The 20,609-nt window shown below is 39.9% G+C and overlaps 1 protein-coding gene across 4 annotated transcripts in view; it reads right to left on the bottom strand.

Moving 5' to 3' along the window:
* Positions 1 to 20,609, bottom strand: part of TNPO3 (transportin 3) — a 104,664-nt gene that overhangs the window by 75,293 nt on the left and 8,762 nt on the right. Inside the window, exon 2 of one of the 4 annotated variants that reach the window (XM_015568891.1) lies at positions 7,794 to 7,955. The exons of 2 other annotated variants lie outside the window; for them this stretch is intronic. The gene's annotated coding sequence lies outside the window, so the exon portion shown is untranslated. Of the gene's footprint in view, positions 1 to 7,793; positions 7,956 to 20,609 lie in introns of those variants that run through there. One more of the 4 variants, XM_015568890.1, reaches the window with a different exon arrangement.

Below are 20,609 nucleotides of genomic sequence, written 5' to 3'. Positions count from 1 at the left end.
AAGTGAGTGGCAAGAAATATTCAAAGTGAAGAACAACAAGGGCCTACAACCAAGATTACTCTACCCAGCAAAGCCATCATTTAGAATTGAAGGTCAGATAGAGCTTCACAGACAAGAAAAAGCTAAAGGAGTTCATCACCACCAAATCAGTATTACATGAAATGTTGAAGAATATTCTTGAAGAAAAAGGAAGAGGAGGAGGAGGAGGAAGAGGAGGAGGAGGAGGAGGAGAAGAAGAGATAAAAAAATATGAACAATAAAATGGCAATAAATATATATCTACAAACTGAATCTAAAAATCACAATAAACGAACAAGGAATCTAATGAATAAAATAAACTGATGAATAAAATAGAACCAGAGGCAATGGAAACGTTGCACAGACTGACGAATGGGTGGGAAGAGATTAGCCAAAGATCTTCTATGCATATATGCATTACCTATGGACACAGACAATAGGTTGGTGAAGGCCTGGGTTGGGGTGGAAACCAGGTGTGTTGGGGTATAGGGGGCAGCAAAAGGGGACCTATCTGTAATGCCCTATATGCATTTTTTAAAATAAACATTGAAAAAAATACTATGAACAGCTATAGACCAACAAATTAGATAATGTAGATGAAATATATTGTTGTCAATACTACCTAAAATGATACACAGATTCAATCCCTATGAAAATCCCAATGACTTTTTTTTGCAGGAACAGAAAAATCCATTAGAAAATTCATATGGATTCTCAAGGAACCCCAAATAGCCAAAACAATCTTAAAAAAGAACAAATTTGGAGATCTCACACTCCGATTTCAAAATGTACTATAAAACACAGTAATAAAAACAGTATGGTACTGGCAGACAGATATATAGACCACTAGGACAAAATCGAGAGCCTAAAAATAAACCCTCACAAATATGGTCAAATGATCTTCAACAAGGGTGCCAAAGCTAGAAAATGGGGAGAGTGTCCCTTCAATAAATAGCGAGTCTCTTCAACAAAAACTGCATAGCCATATGCAAGAGAAGTTGAACCCATATATAAAAATTAACTCAAAATGGATTAAAGACTTAAATATAAGACCTGAAACTATAACTCCCAAAAGAAAACATAAGGGGGTGGAAACTTCATGACATTAGATTTGATAATGATTTCATAGATATGACAGATACCAAAAGCACAGGGAACAAAAGCAACATTAGACAAATGGGAATACACCAAACTTTAAAACTTCTACGCAGCAAAGGAAACAGTCAACAGAGTGAAAAGCAAATCATAGAATGGAAGAAAATATTTGTAAACCATCTATCTATATATTCCATCCGGAATATATAATGAACTCCTACAATTCAACAACAAAAATCCAAATCACCCAGTTTTAAAATGGGCAAAGGACATGAAAAGACATTTCTCTAAAGATGATATAAAAATGGCCAACTAAAAATGCTCAACATCACTAGTCATCAGGAAAATGTAAATCAAAACTAAATTAGATATCACTTCACATCTGTTATGATAGTCCCTACACACACACACCCCAGAAAATAAGTATTGGTGAAGATGAAGAGACACTAGAACTCTTCTGCACTGTTGGTGGGAATGTAAAATGGTACAGCCACTATGAAAAACAGTATGGAGAGCCCGGCTGTCATGACTCAGTGGTTGATCGTCAACCTATGAACCAGGAGGTCATGGTTTGATTCCCAGTCGGAGCACATGCCCAGGTTGCGGGCCCAATTCCGAGTGTGGGGCATGCAGGAGGCAGCCAATTAATGATTCTCTCTTATCATGGATATTTCTATCTCTCCCTCTCCCTTCTTCTCTAAAATAAATTCTTTAAAAAATTAAAAATAGAATTACCATATGATCCAGCAACTCCACTTCTGGGTCTATATCCAAAATAATAGAAAACAAAACCTTGAAAAGGTATTTGCACATCTATGCTCATCACAGCTTTATTTACAATAACCAAAAGTTGAAAAAACCTCAAATATTCATGCTACAATATCAACAAACCTTGAGACATTATGCTAAGTAAAATTAGCCAGACACACACACAAAAAAAATATTGTATAATCCCAACTATATGAGGTACCTAAAGTAGTCACATTCATAGAGACCAAAGTTAGAATTTCAGGTGCCAAAGGTTGAGGGGAGGGGATAATGAGGAGAGTTACTGTTTAATGAGTACGAAGTTTCAGCTAGAGAAGATGAAAAAGTTCTGGAGATGAATTGTGGTGATGGTGGTACAGCAATGTGAATGTACTTAATGCCACTGAAATGTACACTTTAAAATGGTAAATTTTATGCTAAGTATATTTTACCACCAAAAGGAGAGAGAGATTTGGTCCTATCATAAAGACCTGAGTGAAGAAAAAAATAATCATCTCAGGGAAATAAAATCATTTATAATCTCTTTAACTTTTCATAAACAGTATATATCTAATATCTATCAAACAAAATCAAGACTAAATGATAACAACAAAAGGAGCGGGGCAGACAATAGAAAATAACCTATCTACTAGTAAATAATGGAATTAGCCCAGCCGGTATAGCTCAGCAGTTGAGTATCGACCCAGGAACCAGGAGCCACTGGTTTGATTCCTGGTCAGGGCACATGCCTGAGTTGCAGGTTCAATCCCCTGTGGGGGGCGTGCAGGAGGCAGCTGATCAATGATGTTTCTCTCTCACTGATGTTTCTCTATCTTTTTCCCTTCCTCTAAAAAAAAAATCAATAAAAAATATATTTTTAAAAATAATAATGGAATTATTGGATGAGAACTAAAATAACTGTGCTGTCTTAACAAAAGTGATAAAAAGTAACATCACCAATAATGTGACAGACACATTTTATGTGACCCCTGATGTGAGTCAATGAAAGCGACAAGTTGTCATGCATATAGTATTCTTCCAAAGTTTAAGTTGAATACAATCAGAAGAAAACAACCAGACAAATCCAAATAGTAGGGCATGTTAAAAACAAAGACAAAATGGGCCTGGAATTGTTTTTAATTTTTTTTTTATTGATTTTTTACAGAGAGGAAGGGAAAGGGATAGTTAGAAACATTGATGAGAGAGAAACATCGATCAGCTGCCTCCTGCACACCCCCTACTGGGGATGTGCCCGCAACCAAGGTACATGCCCTTGACCGGAATCGAACCTGGGACCTTTCAGTCTGCAGACCAAAGCTCTATCCACTGAGCCAAACCGGTCAGGGCTGGAATTGTTTTTATTTTTTTTTAAATATGGAACACTTTACAAATTTGCGTGTCATCCTTACGCAGGGGCCATGCTAATCTTCTCTGTATCGTTCCAATTTTAGTATATGTGCTGCTGAAGCGAGCACTGGAATTGTTTAATGTAACTATTATACAAAGAAAAAAATATCCCTGGAACTAAAGAGACATAACAACTACAAGTAATACATTATCCTTGACTAAATCCTAGATCAGGGAAAATAAAAAAATTGTAAAACTATAAATCTATAACTGAAACAATTAGGAAATTGGAACATAACTATATATTAGATAATAACATTAAATCAATGTTAAATTTCTTGAGAGTGACAATGCTTTTAGTTTAGTTTAGAGAAATGTCCTTGTTCTTACAAGATGTATGTCAAAATGTTAGGCATACAGTCCTGGCAAGTATGCTCAGTGCCTGGAGCATCAACCAGTGCACCAAAGGGTCACAGGGTCAATCCCTGGCCCTGGTTAGGGCTTGTGAGGGAGGCAATCAAGGTGTCTCTCACATCTATATTTTTTTCTCTCTTCTCCCCCTTCTTTCCTCCCTTCCACTCTCTCTAAGTATCAATGGAAAAAATACCCTCAGGTGAGGATTAACAACAAAAAAGTTTGGCGCACAGAATTATGAGGTCTGAAATTTATTCCAAAAGGTTAAAAAATACACATTCAGAAAACAAACAGGGACAGAGAGAAACAGGAAAAAAAAATGGAGCAAGATCAAATTGAGAAGGGTATATTAGTGTTCACTGTACTATTCTTTCAAGTTACAAATTTTTCAAAATGAACATCTGGAGAAAAATAGCTGATTAATATATTCAACTAATTAGAAAACAAATGGAGACTTTCCATGAAGAAATAGAATCAATAAAAAGTAATCAAATGACAATCTAGAATTGGAAAATAGAGTAGCTTAAATTAAGAACCAAATGGAAGGTTTAAAAAACAAATCAGAAAAATGAAGAAAAGATTACCACACTAGAAAATAGATCAATAGAAAATAACAAGACCAAAGCATAAAAGTCAAACAGCAATAGAAGATAAAGATGGGAAGAATCCAGGCCCTAGCCAGTATGGCTTAGTTGGTTAGAGCATTGTCCCATATACTGAAAGGTTGTGGGTTCGGTTCTTGGTCAGGGCACATAAGTAGGTTGTGGGTTCAATCCCCAGTTGGGGCACATATGGAAGGCAACCAATCAATGGTCTCTAACATAATGATGTCTATATCTGTCTGCCTGTCTTGTCTGTCTGTCTCTCAAAATCAATAAGCATACCCTCAAGTGAGGATTAAAAAAAAAAAAGATGGGAAGAATACATCTGTAGCAAACAAAGGAGGAAAAGATGCAGGGCACCAGGCAACCAGGTAATAAAAATTCAGCTAAGCCCTAGCCAGTCTGGCGAAGTGGACAGAGCATCAACCTGCAGACCGAAAAGTACTGGGTTCGATTCCAATCAAGGACAGGTACCCTGGTTGCAGGCTCCTCCCCAACCCGGGCCCTGGTCAGGATGAGTACAAGAGACAACCAATCGGTGTGTTTCTCTCACATCGATATTTCTCTCTGTCTTTCCCTCTCTCTCTAAAAATCAATGGAAAAATATCATTGGGTGAGGAATTAAAAAAAAAAATTGATCTAAAATTACTAACAAATTGGCCCAGCTAGTGTGGCTCAGCCATTGAGCATCCACCTATGAACTAGGAGGTCACAGTTTGATTCCTGGTCAGGGCACATGCCCAGGTTGCAGGCTTCATCCCCAGTGGGGAGAATGCAGGAGGCAGCCTATCAATGATTCTCTCTCTTCACTAATGTCTCTCTCTCCTTCTCCCTTCCTCTCTGAAATAAAAATCCTATATAATAAAAGCCTAATATGCTAAGTGTCCGGTCTGGTCATCCATTCAACCAATCAAAGCATAATATGCTAATGATATGCTAAGACTGCTCAATCACTCGCTATGACATGCACTGACCACCAGGGGGCAGTCGACTGGTCAACCGGTCGCTATGTTGTGCACTGAGCAACAGGGGGCAGACACTCCGACCGGTATGCCACCTCTTGCAATCCGTGCTGAGGGACCCTCCCCCCCTCAATGCACACATTTCGTGCACCAGGCCTCTAGTATAGATATAAAAAAATTACTTAACAAATTGATAAAGGCTGAGTGTGAGCTAGGATAAGCCTATAAAACTCCTGAGACTCAGACACAAGAGGACTTCACAACTATCTACAGGCTCTACTCCACAGTCCTCAACCAGATACTTAGGAGAAAGGTTTGGGTTGGGGTAGGAGATCTATAGAATACCTCCTTTGGGGCGCTGTCCTGTAGAAGAGCAGCCTCGACTGCAGAAAAAGCACAAAAAGCTCTAACTGGATCCTTCTCCCCTACTGAACAAAAGTCTTAAGCTGTGTGGAAGGGGCAACAAATCATACCTCTCCAAGACACAGGTTAAGACCCACTGCTGTTGCAGTAAGGGTACAAGAAAAAACTTCTTGCCCTGGCCAATGTGGCTCAGTTGGTTAAGTGTCATCCTGTACACCAAAAAGTCACTGTTCAATTCCTGGTCAGGGCACATACCCAGGTTGTGGGTTCGGTCCCCAGTTGAGTTATATGTGGGAAGCAACCAATATATATTTCTCTCATCAATGTCGGTCTCTCCCTCCCTCTCTCTCTCTCTCTCTCTCTCTCTCTCTCATAAAAACATTTAAAAAAAAGAAAAAAATTTTCTTTCAAGACAGGGCATAAAACAGTCTTGAGCCCATGATGCTATCTATCCATACCAGTGCTAACAGAAGTCTTTTACCAAAGAGGGAAGGGCAAAACATTTTATCCTGCCCAAGACCTGCCAGATGCAAGGCAGAGCGTGAATGCCATAGAGAACAGGATCACTGAGAAAGTCCCACCAATGAGAACAGGGCATATAACATTTCTGTCTTCTATACCCCTATACTAACAGACATATAAAACACATTATACTCAACTTCTGAAAGCTAGAGATAAAGAGAAAATATTGGAGGCAGGAATCCTTTTCTATTACTGCCAAAGTAGCCTTGACTCTGCAAGAACTCAATTGTAGAACCTTGTATTATAATTACTTGGGCCTTTGTTCATCTTTTCTAATAGACTGTAAGGTCTTCAAAAGTAAAGAAAAGCTTAATTCTCTGTGCAACTCTCAAATTATTTGGCCACAGAGGCACTTAAATAAAGTATATATTTTTAAAAATAAAGGGTATTTTAAATTATTAAATATGAAGCAATATGACAAGATACCATCATCTCCTAAGTCAGTAGCACAACTTTATTTTCCCAGACATGAAGCACAGTCTTTTACTAGGTAGCTTAGATACTTAAAGGATTGGATGTCAGCTGTAAGAACAGAATCCAAAAAGTTTACAGAGAGAAAGGGCAACAGAGACCAAGAAAATCAGTTCTTTACAGATCAAAAATAATAATAAAGGCCTTGAGAGGATGAGACATTTTTCATTCAGAATCCTCATTTGTAGAACTTCACTTGCCTTGCCCAGATGAAGACTTGGTTTGCTTTTGTTTTAAACATATATCTTGTTTCAGCAATGAGTAGCTGCTCAGTATTTTCCTAGCTAAAATCAGAAAAATTTTAGGTTAAATGAGAGGAGAGTCTCTTCTGGAACGAGCTTACTTTAAACTATTAACAGTATTTCTGGAAAAAAAAACACACAAAAAAACAGCGCTTAGCCCTGGGCAACTAAATCAAATATCAAACTTGTATTTTCTAATGTTCATTATATTATTATCTAGTTGTTTAATTTTTTAATAAATTAAAATGTAGATGGCAGCTATATGAAATTCCTAGGACAATTCTGTAAGGAACTGGCCTTAGGGGAAAAAAAAATCCCCACCTGCTCCTTGTGCAAATGTTTCAAGTCAAATCAAAATGAAGGAAAAGCTGTCTTTTCATTTCAAGTATCCCTATTTGTCTTTTTTTTTTTTTAATCCTCATCTGAGGATATTTTTCCCATTGATTTTTAGAGAGAATGGAAAGTTGGGGGGAGGGGGGGGACATCGATTGATTGCATGTGCCCTGAGAATGGAGCCTGCAACCGAGACAAAGCAAACCTTAACCAAATCCAACCTACGATCCTTCAGTCCACGAGCTGGTGCTCTAACCACTGAGCATAAATGGGCCATCCCTATTTATCTTGATGCTACCTCACCCACTGGTCAAATGTGCCTCTCTTTTCAAATACTTGTTTTTTTGGAATAAGAACAAAAGATAAGAGTGAGCTCTAAAGAAACTTCCCAAACTACCAAGTAAACTGTCAATGAAAAATTACCTGGGATGATACTGCCAGTATTATATATTAATTTACTACTTTAAATTCCAGTTGGGCAACAGAAGCATCCACTGGTTGCTTCCCACACATAACAAGTAATCTTGTTTTGATCACTGAATCATAAAGAAAATGCAACCAAATCCTGATACCCCGGCACTATAGTACAGTGCTCACTGTTCTTCCCCTCGGCTAAGCTGCAGAAAGAAGGAAGGAAAGAAAAGGGCTTCTTTACAAGGAGAGAATAAAGCACTTACACTTCATAGGACTTTCTAGCCACAGATGCCAGGTGCTACCCACTGAAATCCAGGCTTGGACTAAACTCCACATTTCTGAAAGGACCATCTCAACCGAAGCCTGGGGCTCAGAGTCAGCAGGAGGAAGCTGCAGCTCCCACTAAACAGCACATTTCAAAGAGGCTGCAACAAGAGAACATTTTCCATTTAAGCATCTAATTCCAATCTTCCATTTCACAAAGCAGTAGCAGTAGCAGAACAGGCCTTTATATCAATTTTTTTTCCCCAAAAGATATTTCCAAGACTATGTGATGAATATGAAGCAGGCTATGGCCAGTAATCCTTTCACTAACATACTCTAAGTCTTTTATTATACTTCACAGCAAATCCTAATAATTCCCCCTTTTTCCTTTAATGATGCACTGTTGCTCAAAGACTCACTTCTATACCAACAGTTCTAAAACTGTCGAATCAATCAAAATCATTGAGCAGTTCCTCAACAATGCCAGCACATACCCAAATAGGAGCCCCTAACGATTCATTAGCTGCCAAGAATTAGAAGCGGATTAGGGCTGCTATTTAATCCTACACAAAAACTCCTCAAATCAAGCAGAATTACTTAAAATACTTCACTAAGGACAGAAGAGCTCTGGCAAACAGAAAAAGAGGTTCTGAAAATACAAATATTTCAATAAGCTTAAAAAGTAACATAAAAGTGCCAGGTTGTTGTACTTTTTAAAGCATTTCAATTAGTAAATAATATATTTATTAAATAAAGACTTTCAAAGATTTATAATATATGGGGGGAGAGGGAACTAGGTTAGAGCAGAGTGAAAAGAACTTCTGAAAACAAAATACAACTGGCTTCTTTTGCCTCATGCTTAGGACTTACATAAAATCTCTCAAACAAGCAGCATCTAGCCCAGCCATGGGCAAACTACGGCCCGGGGGCCAGATCCGGCCAGTTTGAAATGAATAAAACTAAAAAAAAAAAAAAAAAAAAAAAAAAAAATGACCGTACCCTTTGATGTAATGATGTTTACTTTGAATTTATATTAGTTCACACAAACCCTCCCTCCATGCTTTTGTTCTGGCCCTCCGGTCCAGTTTAAGAACCCATTGTGGCCTTCGAGTCAAAAAGTTTGCCCACCCCTGATCTAGCCTCTATGCACCCCATAAATACTTGCTAAGTGGCCCCAGGCCCGGTACTAGTGGCAGCCTGCCTTGGCTTACAGCTTGGTCTCTCCTGGGCACCTCCAAGTGCAGCATGAGTAGCAGCCATCTGCAGATTGCCTCAGGTGACCCCAGGCAGGGCACAGGCGGTGGCTGACCTTGCAACTTCAGGGAGGCCCCAGAGCCAGTGCACCCAGTAGACAGCTTCAGATCACACCAGTTTAGAACCCTACCACCTCCACAAGCAACACACTCAAGGGGTGAACTTGGTGAGCACCAAATCCTCACTGAAGCAAGTTCTGCTCTGTGATTCACTCCTGCACAGTAGCTCCTCCACTATAGTCGCAGATGGTCCTTGTAGCACACTGGCCTGGGAGTTAATCCCTCCCAGAGACACCAACAGCAATCAAGGCTCAACTACAACAGGACAGTGCACATAACCCACATAGGGTACACCTGGAACACCCAGCTCAGGTGATTGGGGAGGCTGCACCACTGAGCCCTACAGGACACCTACTCCACAAGGCCACTCTATCAAGTCCAGGAGAAATAGCATCTCTATCTAATACATAGACAAACACAGGGAAGCAGCCAAAATGCAGGAACAAAGAAATAGGCCCCAAATGAAAGAAAAGGAGAAATCTCCAAAAAGGAAAACTAAATTAAATGGAAGCAAGCAAACTACCAGATACAGAGTTTAAAACAATTGTTATAAGGTTGCTCAAGGAACATACCGAGAAATTCAACAGCATGAAAAAAGACTTAGGAACTATAAAAGAACCAAGCAGAAATTAAGGATACACTAACTGAAAAGAAGGATAATTTGCAGGCAATTAGTAGTAGAGGATGCTGAGAATCAAATCAGCAATTTAAAATATGAGGAAGCAAAAAACACACAATCAGAAAAGCAAAAACAATCCAAAAATATGAAGATAGTGTAAATTCAAGCATATCAACATTTGCATCATGAGGTTGCCAGGAGAAGAGAGACAGCAAGAAATTGAAAACCTATTTGAAAAAGTAACAGAAAACTTTTCTAATCTGGTGAAGGAAATAGCTATACAAGTCCAGGAAAAGCAGAGTCCCAAACAAGAGGAAATCAAAGAGGCCCACACCAAGACACATCATAATTAAAATGCAAAAGGTTAAAGACAAAAAGAGAATCTTAAAAGCAGCAAGAGAAAAGCAGTTAGTTACCTACAAGGAAGCTCCCATTAGAATGTCATCTCATTTTTCAAGAGAACTCTGCAGGCCAGAAGGGAGTGGCAAGAAATATTCAAAGTGGGAAAAAAGCAATGACCTACTACCATGATTACTCTACCCAGCAAAGCTATCATGTAGAATTGAAGGACATATAAAGTTTCCCAGACAAGAAAAAGCTAAAAAGAGTCCATCACCATCAAACCAGTATTACATAAAATATGAAAGGGTCTTCTTTAAGAAGAAAAAAAGATCAAAACATGAACAATAAAATGGCAATAGGTATCAATAAAAAATTGAATGTAAAAATCAAAATAAACAAACAAGCAGAACAGAAACAGACTCACAGATGAAAAAGAACATTTTGACAGTTGCCAGATGGGAGGGGAGATGGTTAAAAAAGATGAAAGGATTAAGCATTTGTACACCATAAGCGTCTACAGACACAAATGGTGGATCTTTTTTAATTAAATTCAAAATATCATGGCAGTTAACTGGTAAAAAAAGTACAAGTTGATTGTCAGACAATAGTCATGGGGATGTAAAGTACAGCATAGGGAATATAGCCAATAATATTTTTTAATATATTTTATTAATTTTTTCATAGAGAGGAAGGGAGAGGGATAGAGAGTTAGAAACATCAATGAGAGAGAAACATTGATTAGCTGCCTCCTGCACACCCCCTAATGGGGATGTGCCCAAAACCAAGGTACACGCCCTTGACTGGAATCGAACCTGGGACCCTTCAGTACGCAGGCCGACGCTCTATCCACTGAGCCTAACTGGTTAGGGTAGCAATCAAAATATCCTTAATGAAGAACTTAGTTTTCATAAACAGAAAGAACAAAATGAGCCTCAAATTAAACAGACTTCATAATATATAATGTGTAGTTATTCTATCAGTGAAAGGAAACTTACCTCTTCATCTACATTATATTCATCCAAAGGCTGAAGAACCACCATCCTCCAGCTGTAGAAGATACAAATCAATATCAAACAGCTCTATGTCAGTAGTTATCAATAAACTGGCTCAGGGGAAACACACACACACACACACACAAACACCACCACCCTGATCTGTGGGTATTTGCCAGTTCTTTGTGTGAAGAATTCCATCCTGGCCTCTTTTGAGTTTAATAACTGCATCACAAAATTCCTCAATATTAAACAACCAGCTCAACCACAAAACAAGAGGAACCAAAGAGGCCCACACCAAGACACATCATAATTAAATGCAAAAGGTTAAAGACAAAAAGAGAATCTTAAAAGCAGCAAGAGAAAAGCAGTTAGTTACCTACAAGGAAGCTCCCATTAGAATGTCATCTCATTTTTCAAGAGAACTCTGCAGGCCAGAAGGGAGTGGCAAGAAATATTCAAAGTGGGAAAAAAGCAATGACCTACTACCATGATTACTCTACCCAGCAAAGCTATCATGTAGAATTGAAGGACATATAAAGTTTCCCAGACAAGAAAAAGCTAAAAAGAGTCCATCACCATCAAACCAGTATTACATAAAATATGAAAGGGTCTTCTTTAAGAAGAAAAAAAGATCAAAACATGAACAATAAAATGGCAATAGGTATCAATAAAAAATTGAATGTAAAAATCAAAATAAACAAACAAGCAGAACAGAAACAGACTCACAGATGAAAAAGAACATTTTGACAGTTGCCAGATGGGAGGGGAGATGGTTAAAAAAGATGAAAGGATTAAGCATTTGTACACCATAAGCGTCTACAGACACAAATGGTGGATCTTTTTTAATTAAATTCAAAATATCATGGCAGTTAACTGGTAAAAAAAGTACAAGTTGATTGTCAGACAATAGTCATGGGGATGTAAAGTACAGCATAGGGAATATAGCCAATAATATTTTTTAATATATTTTATTAATTTTTTCATAGAGAGGAAGGGAGAGGGATAGAGAGTTAGAAACATCAATGAGAGAGAAACATTGATTAGCTGCCTCCTGCACACCCCCTAATGGGGATGTGCCCAAAACCAAGGTACACCCTCGACTGCTTTGACCGGAATCGAACCTGGGACCCTTCAGTACGCAGGCCGACGCTCTATCCACTGAGCCTAACTGGTTAGGGTAGCCAATAACATTCTAATAACTATGTATGGTGTCAGATGGGTACAAGATTTATCGGGATGATCACTTAATAAATTATGTAATGTCTAATCACTGGGGTGTACACCTGAAACTAACATAATAGTGTTAACTGAAAAATAAAAAATGACTTAAAAAAATTTTAAACTATCAGTAAAACAACGTTTTAGACATATGCCCTGTAACAATGTGATCTAGATCTAGAAAAAAAAAATTTCCCAAATCAAGAAAAAAGTCATTTTCATAAGACAGGTAAAGAAATTACAAGTCTGCCCTAACTGGTTTGGCTCAGTGGATAGAGCATCGGCCTGTGGACTCAAGGGTCCCAGGTTCGATTCCGGTCAGGGGCATGTACCTTGGTTGTGGGCACATTCCCAGAAGGGGGTGTGCAGGAGGCAACTGATCTATGTTATTCTCTCATCGATGTTTCTAACTCTCTATCCCTCTTCCTTCCTCTCTGTAAAAAGTCAATAAAATATATTTTAAAAAAAGAAAAAAAGAAAAGAAATTACAAGTCTAATTTACCTAAAATAGAGAAAGTGATTTTTTAAAGTCAGTCAATTATCTCAAGTTTTTGTATCTAATTCTTTATGAGAATTTTATAACTTGCTAGGTCTGTCACAAGTTATTCTCTTATGTTTTTCTTATACAGCAGGGAGAGAAAGTAGCTTGAAGAAATATTAAGAAAAATATAAGTTACAGGGCTCAAGATAGCCATCACTACCTAAAAATTGTATTTTTTATAACTTGTTTTTGCAAGACGGTCTGATATACAGAAACCATGATAAAATGAAACTTAGCTAACACCTTTACCACTGAGTAAACAGCCCCCACCTCCAAAAGCAGAGTGTAAACAAAAATAATCATTAAGCCACTAGCAAGCTTCAAGACCCACACAATATCCTTGTGTACACATAAATAACTTTTCTAAAAGCAAAACAAGCTCATTGATAGAGACAAGTTTAACCATCCTCATAATTGAAAAATTAAAAGAAAGGTATTATTTCCCTTATGCGAGAGAAGAGATTCCTGGCCAGAAACAATTCTTTAAAACACCATAAGCTATTGAAATTCCAGCAGAAATACACACTTTTCAAGTTAACTTTGGAAGACATAGTGCCCATATACATTATTCTATTTTGAGTTCAAAGAAAGGAATCAAGACCAAAATGACAGCACTGCATACTGATGAAATCCCAGTGTGTCTGAGACAAGCATTTTCAAACAATCCTATGTCAAATGAATTTTGGCTCAAATCTGTACCCATCAGTCACACATAATATGGTACTGAGAAATCCTGCCAAAATTTTTTCATGACTAGTATAAAGAATCTGTATCTAATCTTAAGTCACCTTTGTATGTGAATATTAACCTCAAGAACACCCCTAAAAAAAAAAGATAAATAAATTTGGGTCCAAAAAAAACAACTTGGGCTGGGATTGACTGAAGCATAGTCCGTGGTAATAGCTTCACTGTGGGCTTTATAATTATACTAGGCAGCTTTGCTTTAAAAGTTAGAAAATGCCAAGCTTGAAATCATTTCATTTAATAAAGCAAATGACTAGCCCATGTGAGGACTTCCTGAAAGACAAACATATAGAAAATGTATTTCCTTTACTTGCTGGTCTCTATTGCTGCCTATCTGAACAAGTTTTATAACAACTCATATACTAGTAAATCAGAGGAATGAGAGTATTATTAAGACCTACTGAGCATAGGTTAGCACTGTGCTGAAGATTCAAGTTTTTCAATCTTACAGAAATGTCAGATGTTTAGCTTAAAGTATTGTAAAAAATGCACTGAAATGTTACAAAATTCTGAATGCTTATGTACAAACTTGTACTTTCAAATCTAGTTCAAATCTATATTCTGCTTTGGGGCTGAAAAGAATTGTGCTATAGACTTGAAAAGAAATAAGTAAAAACCATAATGTAAACTTTGTAAGAAATTTTCTTACCAAAAGAAAAAAAATACATGTTTCATAATATTTTTATTTTTGGAAGGGTCTACCCTAGCTGGCTTGGCTCAGTAGATAGAGCATCGGCCTGCGGACTGAAGGGTCCTGAGTTTGATTCTGGTTAAGGGCACATGCCCGGGTTGCGGGCTCAATCCCCAGTAGGGAACATGTAGGAGATGGCCGATCGATGATTCTCTCCCATCATTAATGTCTCTATTTCTCTCTATCTCCTCCTCTCTGAAATCGATAAAAATATATTAAAAAAAAAAAATTAAGGGTCTACAGCCCTGGCCAGTGTGGCTCAGTAGTCAGCGACAGCTAGTGCACCAAAGGGCTGCAGGTTCAATTCCTAGTCACAGGCACATACCTGGGTTTTAGGTTCAATCCCCAGCCTCAGTTCCAGGCATATGCAGGAGGCAACCAATCAATGTGGTTCTCTCACGTCGGTATTTCTCTCTCTCTCTCCCCACCCTTATACTCTCTCTAAAAATCAATGGAAAAAATATCCTCGGATGCCAAAACCGGTTTGGCTCAGTGGATAGAGCATCGGCCTGCGGACTGAAAGGTCCCAGGTTTGATTCCGGTCAAGGGCAAGTACCTGGGTTGCGGGCACATCCCCAGTAGGAGATGTGCAGGAGGCAGCTGATCAATGTTTCTCTCTCATTGATGTTTCTAACTCTCTCTCTCCCTTCCTCTCTGTAAAAAATCAATAAAATATATTTTTAAAAAAATCCTCGGATGAGGATTAACAATAACAAAAAAAAGGTTGTGCATACCAAACATTACAAAATTATCCCATTTAGCAGGACTGTGACTTCCGATTGAGAAATAAAACATTTCTCTGGGTTTCATCTGTAACAACAGTGAAAAACTCCCTGGTAATATTTCAGTACCAGAGTACAAGCTAGGCAAAAACAGGAGAGGTAATCTGAGCAATCTCAACTTCCAATGAATTAAATGTTTTTAAGTTCAACACAGCTTAAAATTCTATAAAATCTGGAAAACAGTATAGCAGTTCCTCAAAAACAAACAAACATAGAATTACCATATAATCCAGCAATTCCCCTTCTGGATATATCCTCAAAAGGACTGAAAGAAGGGGCTTCAACATATTTTTATGAACCCATGTTCATAGCAGCATTATTCAAAACTAGTGGCATGAAATTCATGCATTCAGAAGGGGGGGGCGAGGAATCCTCAAGCCTGGCCTGTGCCCTGTCACAGTGCGGGAGCCCCATGATCCATTGCCCCAAAGAGGTAGGCCTCCATGAGCCTCACATCCCTGGGTCCTGCACCAGGGGTAGGGACGCAAGCCTCACGTCCCTAGGGCCGGCGCCAGGGACACGAGCCTCACGTCCCTGCGCCAGGGGGTGGAGACGTGAGCCTCATGCAAGTCCCCACCCAGCCACGCCTGCTGCGCATGCAACTTCCTGCTTATTGGTCGTTACCTGTGAGGGTGTCATGACCATTTGCATATTAGCCTTTTATTATAAAGACTAGAGGCCCAGTGCACGAAATTCGTGCGGGGGGTGGGGGCTGTCCCTCAGCCTGGCCTGCACCCTCTCCAATCCGGGACCCTTCGGGGGATGTCCAACTGCTTCTTGCAATCTGGGACCGCCGGCTGCTAACCACTCGCCTGCCTGCCTGATCGCCCCTAACTGCTCCCCTACCAGCCTGATCACCCCTAATTGCTCCCCTGCTGGCCTGATCGCCCCTAACCGCCTCTGCCTCACTCCATACCCAGGACCCAGGATTCCCTCCTCTGGCCGGTCACAGGCACCCAGGACCTGGACTGGCCACAGCCGCAGGGGACCATGGGCGGGTGGCTTTGCCCAGGCCGCAGCTGCAGGCACCCAGAACCGTGGGGCGGGCAGCTTGTCCCTCTCCCAGGCCGCAGGAGGGACAAGTATTATATGATTGATTCTATTTATATAAGGTACCTGGAATAGTCAAATTCAGAGACAAGAAAAGTAAAGTGATGATTGTCAGGAGCTGAAGAGAGGAAGAAATGAAAAGTTATTGTTTAATAGGTAGAGTTTTAGTCAGGGGATATAAAAAAACTTCTACAGATGGATGGTGGTGGTGGTTGCACAACAATCATGAACGTACTTAATGCCACTAAACTGTACACCTAAAAATGGTTAAAATGGTAAGCTTTGTTATGAATACTTTACCACAATACAAAATCTATAAAATCGATTTTCCATTTCCCTAATAAACATCAGTGCAATCAACAGGAAAGAATAAGAAATATCTAGAAGGCTTTTGAAGAAAACTGTGTTATAATTACTAAACATAGCAGTGCTCTGATAATTTTATATCCATAATCAAGCCATCAACTCTTATCCAAGGCCTGGAAAGACAAGAAATAAACTAATTCAAATATGGATGAATGCCACCAGATAACACACTACCATACCAACAGAAATACCACCATGAATTCTAATTCACAGACTCCACTATAACAAAGGCATAAAATGTTTATATTTGCACTGTCCAAACCTGATTTTAACTTTTATGTACTACTTTCCAGCAATACAAACATACAGTACAGCTGACCCTTAAACAACATGGGTTTTAATTGCACAGGTTCACGTATACACAGATTTTTTTCAATAAATACTGTAAATTTATTTTCTATTCCTTATGATTTTCTTAACACATTTTCTTCTCCAGCCTTACTTTATTTAAGAATACAGTATATGAGACATATAATAATATATATGTTTATCTACTGTTTATGTTATTGGCAAAGCTTCCAATGAACAGTAGGTTATTAGTAGTTAAGTTTTTGGGGAATTAAGTTATAAGCAGATTTTCAATCACACCCCAACACCTGCACTGTTCAAAGGTCAACTGTATTCCTACATTTGATAAACAAACTGATCCATAGAAATTGTTGTGGAACATTTTCTATTTTCTAGAAGGCTTTGTTTTCAAAACATGTTATTTTTGTTATTTGTTTTTAAATATATTTTTATTGACTTCAAAGAAGGGAGAGGGAGAGAGAGATAGAAACATCAATGATGAAAGAGAATCACTGATTGGCTACCTCCTACACGCCCCCTACTGGGGATCGAGCCCACAACCTGGCATGTCCCCTGATTGAATCAAACCATGTGAACCATGACCTCCTGGTTCATAGGTCAACACTCAACCACTGAGCCATGCAGGCTGGGTAACATGTTATGTTTTAAGGGTCACTTGACTGGAAGATGAGAGCATAAGCATTAAAAAAGCCTAGATTTGCCGAAACCGGTTTGGCTCAGTGGATAGAGCGTCGGCCTGCGGACTGAAAGGTCCCAGATTCGATTCCGGTCAAGGGCATGTACCTGGTTGCGGGCACATCCCCAGTAGGAGATGTGCAGGAGGCAGCTGATCGATGTTCCTCTCTCATCGATGTTTCTCTCTATCTCTCTCCCTTTCTCTCTGTAAAAAAATCAATAAAATATATTTAAAAAAAGCCTAGATTTTCAAATAAATCAAATCAATGACTGCAATTAGTAGAGAAAAATCAAAGCCCTATATTTTAGAACTAAAGAATCAAGAAAAGAAAGAAAAATTACTAGGAAAGAAATGTGAAGTTGATACTCCATGACCCATGACCTACCTGATATTCAAAAGCAAATTCCCAAGGATATGATTAACCAAACATGACAATAACAACTTAGTCCATCAAGGATATGATTTCTTTGATTTATGCTTTTTATCTTTCCTTTTTGGTTTCCAGACTAAATTATAAAACTTTTGAGGTTACCTATAACCCAGGGACTTATCTCTGTAAAAGTAGTCTTGTAGTCTCCTCCATAAATCTAAATTACAAGCTTAGAAGAAAGGAGTAGCACAATCATTAACCTGTAAAAAGACGGTCTTATCCTGGCCAATGTGGCTCATTTCATTGGGCGTGTACCCATGCACCAAAAGGTTGCTGGTTTGATTCCTGGTCAGGGAATATGCCAGGGGTTTCCAGCTCAATCCCTGGTAGGGGGCGTACAGGAGGCAGTCAATCAATATTGCACTCTCACATCGATGTTTCTCTCTCTCCGTTCCTTTCTCTCTAAAAAAAAAAAAAAATCAATAAATTATTCTTAAAAAAAGAAAGTCTTTCCTTGCATGGCTTCCTACATTGTCTACTAATTTTGGTTATTGAAGGTGGACAAAGTAAACAACTAGTGTTCAGAACAGTCCACTGTTAGATAGGCTTCCTTTAAGATCCATCTCAAAATAATTTCTTTCTTTTAAAATACTTTGAGGACATTGGTGATATCTGCCTACGACATAAAACCATACCTCTAGTATAGATTCTTTAGAAGATGGCCACTTTATATAAATATTAAAGAGAAAAGAAGTTAATTCACAGCATTAATAACCTATATCCCTCAGCCCCACTTGTGCCCTCTCACAGTCTGGGACCCCTCAGGAGATAACCACCTGCTGGCTTAGGCCCGCTCCCTGGGTGGCAGATGGCAGGCCCGATCCCTTGGTGCCCACCTCCCCGGGTCACGCACACAGCAGGGCCGATTGGGGTTAGGGCGCCACCCGGGTCGGGTCGGACATGGTACGCCCCAGGTCGGGTCACACACGGGACGCCTGGGCGGGCCAGCCAATTGCTGCTGCCCCACGCAGCCGCTCTGGGTCGGGTCGCACACGGGACACCCGGACGGCAGCCGGGCGGATCGCTGCTGCCCCGCCAAGCCGCCCCAGGTCGGGTCGCACACAGACACCCGCCACCCTGGGTCGCAAATAGCAGGCCCACATGGTGCAGGGCAGGTGGGATGGTGCTGTCCCGCCCTGCCTGCAGTATGCAAGTTAGCTGCCATCTTTGTTGGCGGTTAATTTGCATACCATGCCGATTAGCCAATGGGAGGCATAGTGAAGGTCTGATCCCTTGGTGCCTGCCCCACCTCCCCGGGTCACGCACACAGCAGGGCCGATTGGGGTTAGGGCGCCACCCGGGTCGGGTCGGACATGGTACGCCCCAGGTCGGGTCACACACGGGACGCCTGGGCGGGCCAGCCAATTGCTGCTGCCCCACGCAGCCGCTCTGGGTCGGGTCGCACACGGGACACCCGGACGGCAGCCGGGCGGATCGCTGCTGCCCCGCCAAGCCGCCCCAGGTCGGGTCGCACACAGACACCCGCCACCCTGGGTCGCAAATAGCAGGCCCACATGGTGCAGGGCAGGTGGGATGGTGCTGTCCCGCCCTGCCTGCAGTATGCAAGTTAGCTGCCATCTTTGTTGGCGGTTAATTTGCATACCATGCCGATTAGCCAATGGGAGGCATAGTGAAGGTCCAGTCAATTACCATGTTTGTCTATTATTAGATAGGGTCTCAAATCTATTGTCACTAGGTCATTAGAACTATACTAAATGACTCTAAGGTTAGTAAAGCGTAGGGTAAGGAAAGAAAGGATAATAGTTCTGCAAAATATGTATTTCTCAAAGTGGTTTTTAAACAAACCAGGCAAAATCTGTTCTTTATCCACTTAAAATTCAAACTAAAACAGACTTTTGGTTTAAAATGTCACTTAAAGACTATTTCAAGAAAACTTAGTTCCTTTCTGCAACACCGGGCATAGCTCAGTAGTTGAGCATCGACCTATGAACCAGGAGGTCAAGGTTCGATTCCTGGTCGGGGCATATGCCTGGGTTACAGGCTCAATCTCCAGTGTGGGTTGTGCAGGAGACAGCCGACCAATGATTCGCTCTCGTCATTGATGTTTCTATCTCTCTCTCCCTCTCCCTTCCTCTCTCTGAAATCAATAAAAACATATTTTTAAAAAAAAGTTCCTTTCTGTACCCAAGTCTTTCAAAGTATAAAAAGAGGGCAATATAAAACTTATAAAGGTTGTGTTTTGCTTTTTAAAGGATGGAAAGACTAAAAACATCAACACAGGAGGCTGAATAAATATTGTTTATTTACAATTATCCAGGGATTTGGCAGGGAGTAGCAGCAAAAATAAATGAAATCATAAGTAAAGAAATCACCCTTTGGAGGTACCTACAAGCTGCTAGTCATTCAATAAATGGGGAGGGCAAAAGCAGGTTTACAGTTGAGTATGCAAAACAGAGTTTATTATAATCATAGCCTGCATGTCTTTTTCGATACAAACAACAGTAAACCTACATTCACCCACTCCATATTTTTTTTAATATATTTTTTATTAAGATATTACATATGTGTCCTTGTCCCCACGTTACCCTCTACCCCCCCCCTTGCCCTCCCCCCCGTTGTCCGTGTCCATTGGTTAGGGCTATATGCCTGCATGTAAGTCCTTTGGTTGATCTTTCCCCCTTACCCCCACCCTCCCCTACCCTCCCTCCAAAGCCCGACAGTCCAATCAATGCCTCTCCATCTCTGGATCAGTCCTTGTTCATCAGTTTATGTTGTTCC

Source organism: Myotis davidii, unplaced genomic scaffold (genome assembly GCF_000327345.1).
Source record: "Myotis davidii unplaced genomic scaffold, ASM32734v1 scaffold705, whole genome shotgun sequence".
Classification (NCBI taxonomy): domain Eukaryota; kingdom Metazoa; phylum Chordata; class Mammalia; order Chiroptera; family Vespertilionidae; genus Myotis; species Myotis davidii.
Note: the sequence above shows the minus strand (reverse complement) of the source record. Positions and strands in the feature narration are given on the sequence as shown.